Source organism: Myripristis murdjan, chromosome 16, assembly GCF_902150065.1.
Source record: "Myripristis murdjan chromosome 16, fMyrMur1.1, whole genome shotgun sequence".
NCBI classification, from domain to species: Eukaryota; Metazoa; Chordata; class Actinopteri; order Holocentriformes; family Holocentridae; genus Myripristis; species Myripristis murdjan.
The window spans coordinates 15,387,928-15,393,927 of NC_043995.1; the positions used below are offsets into that span (position 1 = coordinate 15,387,928).

The following is a 6,000-nucleotide window of genomic DNA, read 5'->3' on the forward strand; positions in this document are numbered from 1 at the left end:
ACAAATCAAAGAAAATTCACATTTATGTGAGAAAAACACAAAGTTCAAGAAGGAGCTTTGTGAGAGGCATCTTGGGGAGACACAAGTATCAAACAGGACACAAACAAAACTACCTGTGGCATTTATACTAGTTATATTTAAAATAGAGGGAATGGTCATAATTATAATAAACAATGTAGACTGACATTGGATATGGATGTTGAGAATATAAAAATAATTCACACACAAACACACAATCTTTTGATGCCCTTGTTGAAAACCCCATCTCCAACACAAAGAGCACACACAGCCTCACACCAGTAAGGCTTGCTGCAGGTTCATCACCCTTGCCTTGACACAACATCTCCGTCATCACTCCTACTGTACTAATCTATATAAACTCTATGCCATCTGCGTCCAATATCTCATAGTGCCCTTGAAAAAGTCAACTCTCCTTGGTCAGTAAAACGCACTGACATAAGATTGCACTGTAATTCGTGATGAACATCTGACGAACTCGACGTGTAAATAAAAGCAATAAAAGCACACATTCGCCTGTGAGGATGAACCGCAGAGTGTATCACGTCTTCCATCTTTGCCCTAGTAATAACAATCCATGTCCTAATTAGATCTAAATGGAGCACCGATGTGTGACTGAACCACCTGGATCACACGAGAACTCAACCGCATGGGGAGGGGGGAAAAAAGTAAAATACAAAAAAATTACCTGCGAGATTGTCTCGATCTATCGCCTCAAATGCATGAAATGAAAGGGCTCGTACTCCAGCCGAGGGGAGAGAGCGGCGCCGTGTGTGGACACTGACATCCAGCCTGCCGCTCAGTGTGTGGATCTCGCGCCAGTTGACTGAGGATGCTGATGTGAATGGGAGACTAGAGTCAAATCCAACACAATCATCATTTACTACTTCCGGTCATCACTACAAAATAAAAGCCACAATGAAAACCCTTGCTGTGTTTATATGGGAACGTTTTGCAAGTAAAATAAAGTATCACTGAGGAGAAGAGAATACATGCACGGAGGAATGCGTAATGAAAGAAATGCTGATTTTTTTTCACCAAAACGCCCTTTGCAAACACAGACCCATGCAACAAAGTTAGCTGAGATTACACTCCAGCTAATAGAAGGCAACCCTAACGTGCTTATCATAATTAGCCTATTAGGCTACATGAAAACCCCAGAGACCACTGGGCCAGTGCGAGCCTGGCCTCTACAAGATGAGAAAAGAAAAACACTTTACAGTAGAAAATGGTTTGATTTAGCAGCACAAACCCACCACTGTTTTCAAACGAGAACGCAGCATCTTTGTGTGGCGGTGTGCGGCTTGCACACAAAATAACGCATCCTGCAAATAATTTAAAAAAGCATCTATAAGCCAGAATATGTGCTAGGCCTAACACATTTCAGCATGACGCATTTTTAATAAGGACAATAAACGATGTGCGGGCGTTTCGGTGCTGAAGGACCCGGCTAGCAAGATAAACATCGACAAGCAACATCTCTCCTGGAGGGATCACGCATCCTTTGTGTGCGGGATGTCTGTGCGGAGAAAGCATCAGTGGGAAAATGGAGTTTCAGGTGGCGAACAATACCAGCAGCAGTGATTTCAGAGAAGAAAAAAAATCCCTGTGCTGCATTGGCTTTGAAGAAACCAAAATCTGCCGCAATGTGTTTACATGCAATGCTGCAAACTGCGCCTGCAATTCGCATCGGGCTTTTTTCGGTGCAAGTTAGAGCAACTTGCATTGTCTGCGGAGAAATGTGCCCTCCAGCTCCATCACCGAGCCTCTGCCGTCCCATGACTGCAACACTGACATTACCTCGCTCCTGACTCACCAGCTGCCCTCCTCCTCCTCCTCCTCTGAAATTAGTTACAGTCGATGTTAAAATAGCAACCCAGTCATTTCCTCACCTCACACTTTTTTCCCCCTTTCCAGTGCCCGGTCCAAACTTTTTTTACGCACTTACCGGAAACGATAAGGAGGGCATTTTGGTACCGGTAGTCTTTGGTGAGAGCTGCAGCTCGTCCGCGGGCGTTGTACACGAGCCTGTGCTTTGTCTTGTGAGGACTTCGCTACCCATCAGGCACTGCAGCGCTTTGGACCGGGGCGGGGGGGGGTTGGGAGGAGGGGGGTGCCGTGCCGTTATGTTATATTATGCAGCTTCCCACCGTGATGATTAAACACACAACACAGATTTATGCGGTCTTTTTTTCATATCATCACTTATGATCAGAGAGGTAGCGGAGGGGAATCCATCCATTCATTATAGGCACAATGAAAAAACCTCCTCCTCCATAAATCATGATGTGAATCATGATGTGAATTCAACATTCACTCTTGTAAGTAGGATGACATAAGTCCTAAAATATATATAAAAGAGGAGAGTTTAAGAGGGAAAGTTGCCTGTAAGCATGAATGAATTCGTTCATGAAATCCTTATCTACTTGAGATTATGACAGTATGCCTCGTTTTTAATTTACTGCAGTGTTTGAATACAACATACCAGTTTTAAAGAGCTACAATAATTAGTTGATAAATCAGACTGACAGAAAATCAATCAGTTGGAATTATGATAATCGAGTAATCATTTTAGTCATTTATCCTGTAAAATTGCCAAACATTTTCATGTTGAAGCTCAATTTAAAGAACTGAATCCTTTTCTTTTTTCCTTAACCAATACTTTCAGATTTACTATTTATTTATTTGGTTTATGGATGCTGATCAGACTAAACAAGCAATTTTAAGACCTTATTTGGGCTCTAATTGGAGCCCTACAATTTTAGACTCACAAGTTATGATAGTGAACATGAATATACTGTTAAAAATACACCCTAAAGCTCATGATGGATCTATAGAGAGTTAAGCACTGAGTAGCTCACTGTTTAATTGTAAATACCTGTAACAGCAATTTGGAAAAGGCACTGCAAAAATCATTACTTCATGGAATAGAATGAGTACGAATTTCAACAAATCAGCCCAGTCCAACGCATGATTTTCTTTTCACAAGTCTGAGCTGATAATACCAAAGGTTCCCAAACCTTTGAGGTCTAGAGCTCCCAAGTAAAACGTGTTTTAGACTGCAGACCCCTCTCTAACAAGGCATCCTCTTTGACCCCCATCTCACCAGCTTTTTGTTGCCTTTTTACAAGGTTAGGATGTACTGGAGTGAAATCCTTTATCCAAATAGTCATATTTATACATCTCTAATTGTGCTAACTTTCATCCATGTGGGGACTGTTGCACCTCACTGAGGGCTGCTGGGGTTTCTGCGCTCCTGCAGCTCTGAATGCAACATGTGAGAGGTTTGCTCTAGTCTGAGTTTATGGAAGACGTAGGCCATCTAATGGCCAACTGGAATGATAGCATCATACTTTGCTGATTTCAAAGAGGGGCATGTAACCCAGGAACAACCAAGATATATCATAGGCATAGTTGTTTATTAGTTACACCAGTGCAGTGTAGCCTGCTGTGTTTAAAAACTGGGTGGTCATTTTTGTAAATGGGCTTAACTTCACACATTAAATTACACTGACATGGCAGCTGGTTTGGCTTATAACTGGATAATCTGATACACTTCTGTAAATATCAAGAAAATAGTAGCACCACAGAAGTGTGTGTGTGTGTGTGTGTGTGTGTGTGTGTGTGTGCGTGCGTGTGCGTGCGTGCGTGCGTGTGTGTGTGTGAGAGGGAGGGTGGAAAGTTACGAAAATTGAATGTTTGGTTTAGAAATATGATTCAGTCACTAATCTTGATGACTGCTGACAGAGAACAAAATCAGAAGATACAGTTGGCTATTTTATGAGACTTTGTAACGTTATTTGGTTAATTTGCTAATCCTGCTTTGTGGAGTACTTCACTGTAATGATAAGAGTGGCTGCGTTTAACCAAACCAACCCTCTTGAATGATCGTTTGACTGGTACACGTCAAAACAGCAGCCACCGAGTGTTTGATAATGTTTTCATGGATGGCAACCATGCAGAACTTTCCTATGCATGACCCGCTGCCCATGTACCAAAAGAGGATCCATGTGATCCATCAGGAAGTGAAGTGTCAGTTCCTGTGTGGCCTCAGGGGGAAACACCTAAGCTAATAAAATGTTTCACAGGTGAAACATTTGAAGGTGCTCATTATACATTGAGGCAAACCAAACAATACCAGTGTGACCATTTTTTAAACTTTCCTGGATCAGTGGTTTATCTGAAATGATTATCTGAAATCATTGCCTCGGTACTGTAGATAAGAAATTTATCAAACCAAGCAGTGGCGCTGGGCAATGATACCATTTTTCAAGGATGGTGCTCCTTGTTTTTCTTTAGAACTCAAAATATGTTATATGTAATGGGAACCTACCCAGTTTTATCACAGTAATAATAACTTGACATCCGGTCCAAGTTATTATCACAAGCTGATTTGTTATCCACATAACAAATCAAAGTTAACACAACATGCAAACTGCAGAAACCATAACATTATAGCAGTCAGTTCATGCTCTTCCACTTATTGATATATAACTGAGAAAGGCATTTTGGATGATGAATCAGCAACATGGCACTGCATGATGTATGTATGTCACCTGTCTCTTGTATTCCATTGCTTTTGTCTTAGTTGTCCTAACAATGCTCAAACATTAATTGTTTCTTACATGTCTGAGGTAAACCCAATCCATTAAGCAACCAATCAACCATTCATTTTCCAAGCCACTTACCCCTGTAAAGGTCACAGGGGGTGCTGGAGCCTATCCCAGCTCACATGAAAAACACCCTAGACAGGTGGCCAGTCCATCACAGGGCAGACAGACAAACAAGCACATTCACAATTTAGTATCTCCAATTCACCTCACTTGTATGTCTTTGGACTGTGGGAGGAAACCGGAACTGCCACCAGAAACCCAAGGAGAACATGCAAGCTACACACAGAAAGGACTTTGGCTGCCCAGCAATCAAACCCAGGATCTTCTTGCTGTGAGGCAACAGTGCTAACCACTGCACTGCCGCCCAGCCATTCAACCAACCAGTAAGTCTACTAATTCTTTAAAAACGTCTTTAAAATTCTTAGTTTTTGCACCACTTATCACAAGAGCTTTATCAACAGATGTTGTTCACATTTTAATATCCGGGTGACATTTTCTGCCTCAATGAGTCAACCATTAATTCAGAGTTTTCCCTGGAACCCCACCTCACCGATACTGGCTGTGTATCAAAGACCTTGTTGTGACATTTCCTCAAGTGATAGCCTTAGAATTTGATTGTATTTTGATTACGATGTCAGTTCCTTTACTGGGTGTTTATAATATAATGATGGATTATATTATCCTCCCTTCAAAGTGAGCTTTTGCACTTTGCCCAGCACTACCTCAGTCACGCCCAACAGTAACAGCAGGGTAACACACCGTGTGGTACAGTATGGATCATGACTTCTACACATGCTATTTCTTGGGGACAAATCTCGCTCCGGTGCTGACTTATACAGGACGGCCAGCTAAGAAACATGATCTTGTACCCCAGAAGTCATTGTAGTGCACAGTAGAGGGTTAAACAGACACTTGTTCTGTTGTGAGGGCAATTTTCTATTTTTCTGCTGTAGGATCAGTTTGCCTTTAATTGTCATTTGCTTTATTTGCCGTCCCCTCCACACTAAATCTTGAGCAACAGTGTGTGTGTATGTATGTGTTCAAGTTTTTCATTTGGTAAGAGCTTATGAATGCATTCTTATGAAGCATTATGAACAGTTATGAATGGTTGTATGCACTTATGAATTTTTGGGCAAGCACAGCTGTTTGTTTACACCCCACTGTGAGCAGTTCCTGTAAACAGTTAACAAGTCAGCATTGTTTTCTCGGTCGAGCTCTTGCTGAACTATTTCACTCAGTTTAGTCAAGTGAAAGTATGCATGATGCAGCAGGCTATTTTGAGACTAGGAACATGCTGTTACCAATCATGATCAATGCCAGTCGTCCATGACCCAGAAATGCCTTCTCAGTAAATCTGCCCATGGTGCAC

General features: G+C 41.8%; 1 protein-coding gene across 6 annotated transcripts in view; it reads right to left on the reverse strand.

Moving 5' to 3' along the window:
* The window catches only part of phactr4b (phosphatase and actin regulator 4b), a 27,972-nt gene extending 25,937 nt beyond the window's left edge, over window positions 1-2,035 (reverse strand). Inside the window, exon 1 of one of the 6 annotated variants that reach the window (XM_030073341.1) lies at window positions 1,967-2,035. The gene's annotated coding sequence lies outside the window, so the exon portion shown is untranslated. The other 5 variants (XM_030073338.1, XM_030073339.1, XM_030073340.1 and 2 more) reach the window with 5 other exon arrangements.
* Between the last annotated feature and the right edge of the window lie 3,965 nt (window positions 2,036-6,000).